The sequence below is a fragment of the Lactuca sativa genome, chromosome 7 (assembly GCF_002870075.4).
Source record: "Lactuca sativa cultivar Salinas chromosome 7, Lsat_Salinas_v11, whole genome shotgun sequence".
In the NCBI taxonomy this organism is placed as follows: Eukaryota; Viridiplantae; Streptophyta; class Magnoliopsida; order Asterales; family Asteraceae; genus Lactuca; species Lactuca sativa.
The window spans coordinates 3,830,542-3,842,400 of NC_056629.2; the positions used below are offsets into that span (position 1 = coordinate 3,830,542).

Below are 11,859 nucleotides of genomic sequence, written 5' to 3' on the forward strand. Positions count from 1 at the left end.
TTTAAGAGAAATTTAACAAATTCACATGTGTATTTTAAGAGGGTACCAAACAAACTATATGATTTTTTAAGAGACATTTAACAAATTCACATGTGTATTTTAAGAGGGTACCAAACAAATCATATCTGAATTTTTAAGAGGCTGTCTCTTAATTTTTTAATTAAGAGGCAAATAAATAGGGCCTTAATCGAAACAAAAGTTAATTTTACTTGTTAACTAGTACAGTAAAAGTGGAATTATTGAAAAAAAAAAAAAAGCTTTCATATGCAATTTCTACTCTTCCTGCATTCAAAATAAATGCAATAATATCATTTATGATATTTTACTTTAGGCGTGTTCGGCATGCAGTTTTTGGGAGCTTCTGGCTTCTATCTTTTAAGAAAACACTAGTAAAAAAGTAAAAGTTTTGTTCGGCGACGGGAGCGTTTAGCTTTTAGCCTACACAAAAGGCTCCAAAATCAAAATCAAAAGGCTCCAAAATCCAAAATCAAAAGCTACATGAATCAAATTATATAATATATGGTTTAATGATATTTACAGTTGTTGTTATGATTAATTAATTTTAAAAAATATATTTGTTTGTCATTTTAATTTCTATCATTGTAATTATTTGAAACATCAAATAATGTTTTTGTTTTTAAAGGTAACAATATAATTTTAGTATATAATGTTACATTTAACTATTGTTGTTATAAGCTATTTTAAATAATGTATTTCAAAACTCTTAATTATTTTAATTTGGTTTCAGAAATTTAATTTTTTTAAAATTTATTTGATGAATATTGTTAGCTTCTTTGATTGTAATTATTTAAAACAACAAATATTGTTTTTGTTTTTAAAGATAACATTATAATTTTTTATATAATACTATTTCTAACTATTCTTATTGTAAGTTATAGTTAAACTACTTATTTGAAAAATCTTAATGATTATAAAAAATAGTTTCATGGTGTAACACCATGTTCGGAGTCATCTCCTAATTTGGGGTCGTGACCCGTATTTTAGTTATCATAAGGCTATGGTCCTTGGGGTAAGAGAGATTTAGACCCCTTAGATGTAGATAATGTAGATTAGGTGATCTGAGAGCTCGATCTGTGTTTTGGAGCCTAAGGGTATAACCGTAAAGTGATAGTTTGGTCTTTTTATGAATTTTAGATTTAAGCCCGGAGAGCTTTAAGGCAAATGAGAGTTGATAAAATTGTAGAGCTTCTCATTATCTTTTCGTGGATATAAAGAACGTCGAAATCGGACATATAACAAAGAAGTTATGGCCTTCGGAAGTCTGGTGGTTTTAGTTCATGGCCGAGTACGCTAGGCGTACGCTATGAGTACACTAGAAAAACCCTAACCCTAGCATCTCCTTGTGATTCTAGAGCTTTTGGAGGAGTTGTGGTGGTTTGAAGAAGAATATATCACCATTGAAGCATAGATTCAACTAGGAAGTTCCATTTTCAACCTCGACCAACATCTCTGGACCGTTATGAGTAACCAAGATTCAAGCCTTTTGTTTCCTTGTCACTAAATATATGGTTTTATGCATGTTTATCCATGGTCATAAGAGTTAGAGTGTTGGGACTCCATAAAGTTAGCAACTTTATTGTCAGGGTCGAATGGCTATAGTGAGGAGCCGCATGTACTTTGAGTCTTTAAGGTGTCGAATGTTGTATAACTTCAACACTCTGTCTATTTTACAAGACATTGTTATTTCGATATTTTTATGTTTAGTCCTTGTAACTTTTTTTGAGTCTGATGTACCCTATAAATAGGGTAGGTGCATAAAGTAGAGTAACATTCTAACACAAGATGAATTCTCTCTTGTACTCTTGTTCGCTCTTGTACTCATTCAGACTAAATCGAGCCAAACAGATATTATTTACATCTTGTGTTCATTTACAACTTTGAATGTCTTAATCAATATCTAACACACTTCAATTGGTATCAGAGCAGGATTCACTAAATTGATTGTATTTTTCTCGTGTTTTTTTTAATCGTTCGTTCCGATTCAAAATTTTACGTAAATTGAATCAGGAGTCAATTGATTGTATTCAATTGATTATGCACCCTGTGTGTTAGATCAATTGATTACTGTTCAATCTTTGATTGATTTTTGTCTTAGATTTATTTTTGAGTCTAAAATCCTCGTTCTTCTAAATCCGTACAACAATGGCGAATTTCAATCTGAACACACTGACGAATTTCTCTTATTTGCTCGGATCGTCAACAAAGACTCTGATGCTAATTCTCGAGTATTATGAGCAACGGGTTGATAGGATGGAAGACTATGTGAATGAGATCGATGAGGATTTGTTGTGATCCATCAATAAAGGTCCATAGAGATGCTTGTTACTCTTGGAACTACTGCTACGAATGATGATATGATCACGCATGGAAACAAGATGAAGGCGAATGATAAGAAATGTCTACGTGAATTACGTGGTGCTCTTTCACCCGTAATTCACAACTATGCTCGTGGATGTTCTACAGCCAAGCAGATTTGGGATACCTTGAAGGAAAAGTATCAAGGTAATGAGAAGATGAAGAAGAGTTTTGTAAAACATTGCTCGCTAGAGTTTGGAGAATTCAACTGAATCAATCGAATCGTACTATGATCGATTTAATGAACTGATTTTCAAGTGTTCTCGATACAGAGTGACTCGTTCGTCCCTGGAGTTCAATCTTACTTTTCTTATGGGCTTACAAAAGGAATGGAGAAACATCAGTTTGATGATTAAGACTCAAGAAAAATTTGACGGTTACTCTCTTGTAAATCTGTATAATGTCCTGAAAGCACATGAAAGCGAGATCAATGACATTGTTGAAGAAAGTAAACTGAAACATCCCAAAAATACAGTCTAAAAATTTCATTTTAAGTCATTAATAAAACCATATCTATCATTCAACATATAGAAATCATGAATCGTGTATCCCAAGAATATCTTAATGTCTATCAAATATATATCAGAGTATAAACATCTCAGGCTGAATAAATGGTGTGTGCACTGCAATCATCCCGAGCTCCTCTTTTGAAAACCGAAGTACCTGAAACCAAAACTGAAAACCGTAAGCACGAAGCTTAGTGAGTCTCCCCAAACTACCACATATCATACACATAATCATACTACTGAGAGATACGGGCCCCGCCCACACTCCGCTAACTAGGAGATACGGGCCCCGCCCACACTCGGCTGCTTTGAGATACAGGCCCCGCCCACACTCAGCTACTATGAGATACGGGCCCCGCCCACACTTAGCTAGTCATAAAGATACATACAAGTACTCCACAAACAACAAGTATCACTAAGCATACACATCTGTACCATATCAGTCATCTATGAGATATAGGCCCCACCCACACTCAGCTACTATGAGATACGAGCCCAGCCCACACTCAGCTACTATGAAATACGGGCCCCGCCCACACTCACATTCCTAAAAACACATACATGTATCATACAGGCAACAAGTATAACAATCCATTAATCTGACTGCTATCTATACTCAGATAATAATAAGATACGGGCCTCGCCCACACTCAATTACTAACGTATCACATATACGGGTCGGCCTTGGTGCCTTAGACCCGTTCCTACTGGAAGAGGACTTACCTCACACTGCTAAAGTCCCGCTGACAAAATCATAACTGCTAAATGAAAGATTCATGATCTGTCAAATATCAAAATAACACCCAATTAATAATTGGGTTCCAACTCATGTCCATAAGTCCATACTTGGGGTAAAAGACTACTTTACCCCTATCTTAGCTTGATTCAAGCCCAAGGCCCAATCCAAAGGCCCAATAGTCTGATAATCAACTAAAGCCCAACTATGGCCCAATTTTCTAAATTGGGCCCAAATCCTTCACACGGTCTTACTTTAAAGGCCCAACCATTTAATTGATCCAAACACTTGGCAATCCAATAGTCCAATACCTCATAATCTTCAAGGCCCAAATATGGCCCATCTATGGCCCGATTTTCCCAATTGGGCCCAATCCTGCCCAATGGGCCTTATCTTAAAGCCCAGTCAAATACTCTAGTCCTTATACTTGTTCTTGGATGGTCCATCAATAGCCTAAAACATCTAGGCCCAACTCCAAACCCAACAAATTAGGGTTTTCACATGAAATGATAAGTTGGGTTAATTATAAACACTTAACTCATTAATGACTTAATCCATTAAGTTCATCAGTTTACTAGGTCATTCATACAGTGTAATTGGGCATAATTCATATTTCAATTCCAATGGTCCATAACGCGGGTCCCGATAGATCCAAACCAACAAACCCAAAATTAAGGTTTTCTAAACCCTAATTAGGGTTTCTAACCCAAACATGAGTCAACCAAGTCCAACATTAAGTTGTTAGGTCCATTAGGGTTCTACAAGGCCAGGCACCACCCACTGCCACCTCGGGCAGTGGTGGTCGACGACGGCTCACGGTGGCAGGCGGCGACAGCCACCATTTTCAATGGTGGTGGCTTATAATCTTGACTAAACTCCATCAAAACAACCTGGAAAACAACATACACCTTACTACACTCACACACACGCACACAGCCACCATCATAAGGTGGTTGGCGGTGGAAGAACGATGGCAGCCACCACCTTATGGTGGTGGCGGTGGATTTACGGCCAAATAAAACATCCACACACACTAATAGGCTTGTTACAGCATCATACAAACACTAGCACCATCAAAATCCAAGAAACATACCAACATGGCCACCCTTGAGGTGGCAGCGGCGGTCGGAGCTGCAACGACTCGCACCACAGTCGACGACATGGCTGAAGGCGGAACATAAGAAGAAGAATAAGAGGGAGGAGCGTCTGAGTGCACCATCAACACCGCCTGACGTCGCCTCCAGCAGCCTTGGCATCGCTGAGATTGGTCCTCTCGTCCGTGCATGACATCATCGGCATTAGGTGTCGCAGTAGCTGCTCGGTTGCTCCTGTCGCCACCAGCAGCGAGCTATGGTGGTCGATCTTTGCTAAGTGGCGGCTGGAGATACTACCCATGGTGGTGGCGGTTGGAGTATAGCGATTAGGGTTCGCTGATTCATTCCAAACGAGAGGGGAAAGAGATATGGGGTTAACCCGTGTCTCATTTCAAACTTTTGTACATTTTTCCAAAAACAACCCCTCCTCGCAAAACCTTTTTCAGTTTAAATCCAAACTTTACCCTTTAGCCCCCGACTTCAAAAATACTTTCATAATAAGTCCGAAATTTACCCTACAAACCCTAACTTCTAAAATCATCTTCAAGTTTGATCCATAATTTACTAAATAGCCCTTAATCTTCAAAATTCTTCACGAATTAATTCTGAAATTACATTTTAACCCCAAAACCAACACTTCATTGAATATTATGGATTTTAGGGCTACTATTCAGTCATCAATTTATCTATTTATCTAATAAATAAATGGGGTGTTACAGCTCTCCCCCACTTAAATTAGATTTTGTCCTCGAAATCATTCCTTACCATTTCTTATGCGCCAAACCACTTAAGTGACATGGTCACCATCCTGGGCATACCCTAGCCTTCCCAGGGTAACCGTGACCAACCTTCGCAAGGCCCTAAAATTCGTAGGCGAACTAATTTCCCGCAACAAGATCACATCTACTTAATCTGAATTATGCTGTCTCGAGATGGTCTAAATCCCTGACAAACCACTCTTACTGAATCATTATTGTCGAATCCATTCTACTTGTCTCTCAGTTGCCTACTCATTTCCTGATAACTTAATGCTCCCACTACAAAAACAAAATCACATATCCACTTATCCTTGTGATTCACTTATACTGGCCAAAACTCAGATAACCCTGTTGTAAGTGACTTAGCATATCCTAAGCTATCTGTGAATCTAACCATACATGAAATCCCATAATACCATTATTGCTTGAGACACTGAACTATCCAAAGCATTGAAATTCTTGAAACATTGAACTGTATGAAGCAGTAAGTTGCGCCTTGGCTACCTTCCAAAATCTACCAAGATCTCCTTAGTCTCAAATTGTTCATCAGTCATCTGAAATACCCGGTTCCAGTCGGGTTGCGGAGCCAAAGGACTCCATATTTAGGCGTCTCACCTGATCTCTTAACGAAATCCTCCTCTGGACTAGATGCTAATAGTTATCTTGTCACTGTGGCCCTAACGACCTTCTAATCTAACTGATTGGTTCCATGCGTCGAATCCTGATGTCACCAAACCCAAAGCTAAAAGTGATTGCTACATGACCATTGGTAGCCTTATGTCATAAATGACCTTAAGCAGCCCACTGCTTCCTTGCTCTCTTCTCTGTAGTGGCACTTCTACAGTCTTATCACTGGCTTAACCAGGTCTAATCCGTCTAGGAAACTCCGAAATCCAATCTGTGGATTTCCATAACCTCACTGCTACACCCGAACTGGTAGGTACTACTGTCCTTCCCGCATCCTAACAACGCACTCACGCAATCTACCAACCTAGTGAATGCTACAACTACACCTGCATACTTACAACACTCTATCACTATCTGTTGCCAGTGAATGTTACGACTACTCCCACAGACTTACAACACTCTAATACTATCTGGTTGCTAGTGAATGCTACGGCTACACCCGCAGACTTACAACACTCTAACACTATCTGACTGCTAGTGAATGCTACGGCTACACCCTCAGACTTACAACACTCTAACACTATATAGCTGCTAGTGAATGATACGGCTACACCCGCAGACTTACAAGACTTTAACACTATCTGTACTGGATCGAACACGCGCTTGACCTGCACTCAGCTAAACCCATGTCCTGACTGGAATCCCCAACCTGAGTCCCTAAGGCTTGCTAGCAACATTACGGGAACGCTATATCCTTATTGGCAAGTTTTTCCGAACTTCCATCTCACACTATCCCCAAACCATACAGTCACTTGGGTTGTCTTCCTTCCTGACAAGGATGCGAAACGTATCCCGGTTTCAAAACTGCTCCTACTTTTGAATCCTTGGATGATTCTCCCCCCACTTTGATTCAACTAACGTCTAACAACCCACAATACTGGAAGGATTCTCAATCCTTCTTACCATTCTATGCCCAATCTGCTGAAAACCACGCTTACCATTTCTAGAGATTCAATACTAGCCAATCCAAAAGATTACACCACCTCCAAGAACCCAAATAAATCTCTGGTAATAACCCGCTAAACCCAGGAAGCTCTGAATCTCAATTGGAGACCTTGGAATCTCCCACTGCATCATGGCCTCTATCTTGGTCGGATCGACTAGAATACCCTTATGATTGACAAGGTACCTAAGAAATTGCACCCCGCGCAACCAGAACTCACAATTGGAGAACATTGCGAAAGTTCTCTCCCTTCTCAAAGTCTCTAGCACCTCCCTCAGGTGCTTCTCGTACTGCTCCTCAGTCTTAGAATAAACCAAGATGATGTTGTACTTTCCCAATCTCGTAATCTGGGGAATTGCTCTATCACCATATCACGATTCGCTAATGCTTCTTGGTATGCAATTGGCATATGACATCTCTTGAAATATAATTCAGACACAAACCGAGGATAACTTCGAATTACACTTACTCAAACCCTTGGATCTAAAGGCTCTACCGTGCAGCTTCCTGCACGTATTGTACCGAATCTGACCCTGTGGTCTCTCAAAAGTTGTTCCAAAATCTTGGGTCTCTTCCCGAGACCCTTCTATATAATTAACTGATCTGATTCCCACTTACCAATGTGCTCCAAGTCATATCACTCAGGGTCTTGCACCCTGAGATACTCACGATCTTCCTTCTATCATCCTGCAGTAAGTCAAGATACCTTAACTTCTTCGTTTCCTCATCTATTGCATATTGTGTAACCAACTAAACTCTCTCTCCCAAACTTGGCAGTGATCTCTGCCACCGTCACCATAGTCTAGCGGAGATCTAACAACTCTTGCGCCAACTACTGTGCCTCAATCACCTGGGCACACTTTGCCCAGGATCTAGTCTAAAAGTCATCCCATGACATAGCTTCAACCGCATCATCACTTAAACTTCTACGAACCTATTTCCATCCATCATGTGCCCTGTCCTTCAGGAGGCAGGAAGCAAGTCGGTCCTTGTCCCATTTAGAGACTACGGCTGGTACGAACATATTGGCGACATCTGCTAATCACCTACTGCTAGCAATGGGGTCCCTAGTCCCATTATAATCTGGGGCTTCACAAGCTCTGAAATCCTGAATCATCAACGTACGCGTCCCTATCATGGCTACTATCTCAGTGCAGAATGCACTCACCCACTCATCACAAATCTCTAAAATACCCTCCTTGATCATACCGAAGATCATAAGAGTCTGGTCAATGATACTGCTCGTACTCTCAGATGGAATGAACTCCCTCTTCTGATCATCGAGCTGCCCGGCTATAGAGTCCGAGCCTGATCCCTCATCGACACCAGAACTACCATCTGGTCTACCATGTAGCGTCACTATACTCGGAAATATACCCTCACCATCACCAATAACACTCGTCAAAACTCGAGGAATCTCACACACTACAAGTTCCCTGGTCTTATCTCAGCCTTCCTTGATTCGAGTACAGATCCTCTACTTTTAGTAGTATGGGCCCCTACTACCTTCCATATGTATTCGTACTTTCCTCAAGAACTGCCTCGACTCCACCAAGTCCCTTCTACTACTACTGCTGATCTCATGCTAATCTCATCATAGGCTTGCCCTAGGGTAATCACCAACCCACTCTCTGCCATTAGCTGCATAAGAAGTCCCTGCTTTCTTCCCCTAACTAGCTCGCAAATACTATTACATATTACTCATACTAGATAATTCTTCGAATGAGAGATCCTACCTTACAACAATTGTACTCAAACAAGAGCTACGAAATAGAGCTAGACCCAACCTTCTGAAAGTATTTAGTCCTTGCAATATGTAACTTAACATATTCGTTTACTAGTTAGTGAAGGACAACTAGAACACCTAAAAGCACAAAGCAATCAACATTCGGGCATTGAGTACACATAATCAAGCATATACTACTCTGGCTATCATACTGACTAATATGTAGTAGCATGCAGTTCCCAATAAGCTAGTACACCAATAACAAGCATACAAGGCATCCTTCCTAGATCCTTAGCCCTAAACTAGCATGCAGGTCTCATAAAGCTGATACACATATAATAGGCACGTAAGGCATCCTTCCTAGATCCTTAGTCCTAATCTAGCAATCAGTTCTCATAAAGATGATAATCATATCATAACATGAACTTGTATGGGTAATTTGGGAATACTTACTTGAGCTCGGCTGATTGCATGCACCACACCCTTTTCTCTTTTCAAAGTTCTTTTCTTTCTAAAATTTCTTTTCGCTTTTTCTAAAACTCTTTTCTTTCCTCAAAATCATTCTTACAAAAATTGGTTTTCTTTTTGAAAACTTCTATACCAATCCTTAGTTTGAGTTCAGACATACCCAAAGCGTGCCTAAATCCCTCAAACCAAGGTTCTGATACCAACCTGAAACATCCCAAAAATACAGTCTAAAATTTTCGTTTTAAGTCATTAATAAAACCATATCTATCATTCAACATATAGAAATCATGAATCGTGTATCCTAAGAATATCTTAATGTCTGTCAAATATATATCAGAGTATAAACATCCCAGGCTGAATAAATGGTGTGTGCACTGCAATTATCCCGAGCTCCTCTTTTGAAAACCGAAGTACCTGAAACCAAAACTAAAAACCGTAAGCACGAAGCTTAGTGAGTCTCCCCAAACCACCACATACCATACACATAATCATACTACTGAGAGATACGGGCCCCGTCCACACTCAAGGAGATACGGGCCCCGCCCACACTCCGCTGGCTCTTAGATATGGGCCCTACCCACACTCAACTACTTTGAGATACGGGCCTCGCCCACACTCGGCTGCTTTGAGATACGGGCCCCGCCCACACTTAGCTACTATAAGATACGATCCCCGCCCACACTCAGCTAGTCATAAAGATACATACAAGTACTCCACAAACAATAAGTATCACTAAGCATACACATCTGTACCATGTCAGTCATCTATAAGATACGGATCCCACCCACACTCATCTACTATGGGATACGGGCCCAACCCACACTCAGCTACTATGAGATATGGGCCCGCCCACACTCACAGTCCTAACAACACATACATGTATCACACAGACAACAAGTATAGCAATCTAATAATCTGACTGCTATATATACTCAGATAATAATGAGATACGGGCCCCGCCCACACTCAACTACTAACATATCACATATACGGGCCGACCTTGGTGCCTTAGACCCGTTCTTACTAGAAGAGGACTCACCTCACACTGCTGAAGTCCCGTTGACAAAATCATAACTGCTAAATGACAGATTCCCGATCTGTCAAAAATCAAAATAACACCCAATTAATAGTTGGGTTCCAACTCATGTCCATAAGTCCATACTTGGGGTAAAAGACTACTTTACCCCTATCTTAGCTTCATTCAAGCCCAAGGCCCAATCCAAAGGCCCAATAGTCTGATAAACAACTAAAGCCCAACTATGGCCCAATTTTCTAAATTGGGACCAAATCCTTCACACGGTCTTACTTTAAAGGCCCAACCATTTAATTGATCCAAACACTTGGCAATCCAATAGTCCAATACCTCATAATCTTCAAGGCCCAAATATGGCCCATCTATGGCCCGATTTTCCCAATTAGGCCCAATCTTGCCCAATGGGCCTTATCTAAAGCCCAGTCAAATACTCTAGTCCTTATACTTGTTCTTGGATGGTCCATCAATAGCCCAAAACATCTAGGCCCAAAAGGAGGCCCAACTCCAAACCCAACAAGTTAGGGTTTTCACATAAAATGATGATTAGGGTTAATTATAAACACTTAACCCATTAAGAACTTAACCCATTAAGTTCATTAGTTTACTAGGTCATTCATACAGTGTAATTGGGCATAATTCATATTTCAATTCCAATGGCCTATAACGCGGGTCCCGATAGGTCCAAACCAACAAACCCAAAATTAGGGTTTTTTAAACCCTAATTAGGGTTTCTAACCCAAACACGAGCCAAGCTAGTCCAACATTAAGTTTTTAGGTCCATTAGGGTTCTACTAGGCCGGGACCACCCACTGCCACCTCGGGCAGTGTTGGTCGACGACGGCTCAAGGCGGCAGGCGGCGGCAGCCACCATTTTCAATGGTGGTGGCTTATAATCTTGACTAAAATCCATTAAAACAACCTGGAAAACAACATACACATTACTACACTCACACACACGCACACAAACACCATCATAAGGTGGCTGACGGTGGTAAAACGATGGCAGCCACCACCTTATGGTGGTGACGGTGGATTTCCAGCCAAATAAAACATCCACACACACTAATAGGCTTGTTACAGCATCATACGAACACTAGCACCATCAAAATCCAAGAAACATACCAACATGGCCGCCCATGAGGTGGCAGCGGCGGTCGGAGCTGCAACGACTCGCACCACATTCGGCGACATGGCCGAAGGTGGAACAGAAGAAGAAGAAGAAGAAGAAGAGGGAGGAGCGTCTGAGTGCGCCATCAACACCGCCTGACGTCACCTACGACAACCTTGGCGTCACTGAGGTTGGTCCTCTCGTCCGTGCATGACATCGTCGGCATCAGGTGTCGCAGTAGCTGCTCGGTTGCTCCTGGCGCCACCAGCAGCGAGCTATGGCAGTCGATCTTTGCTAGGCGGCGACTGAAGATACTACCCATGGTGGTGGCGGCTGGAGTATAGCGATCAGGGTTCGCTGATTCATTCCAAACGAGAAGGAAAAGAGATACGGGGTTAAACCCGTGTCTCATTTCAAACTTTTG

General features: G+C 41.0%; 2 long non-coding RNA genes across 2 annotated transcripts; both read right to left on the reverse strand.

Moving 5' to 3' along the window:
* Window positions 1-2,846: 2,846 nt before the first annotated feature.
* LOC111894542 (uncharacterized) lies at window positions 2,847-5,107 on the reverse strand. Its single transcript, XR_002851268.3, has 2 exons — window positions 4,712-5,107; window positions 2,847-3,039 (listed from the first exon to the last, which is right to left on the reverse strand). It is a non-coding gene; the product is annotated as an uncharacterized LOC111894542 (long non-coding RNA).
* A 4,413-nt stretch (window positions 5,108-9,520) lies between these two features.
* Window positions 9,521-11,555, reverse strand: LOC122195129 (uncharacterized). The gene is made up of 3 exons (XR_006185146.2): window positions 11,450-11,555; window positions 10,334-10,391; window positions 9,521-9,708 (listed from the first exon to the last, which is right to left on the reverse strand). It is a non-coding gene; the product is annotated as an uncharacterized LOC122195129 (long non-coding RNA).
* Window positions 11,556-11,859: the final 304 nt, after the last annotated feature.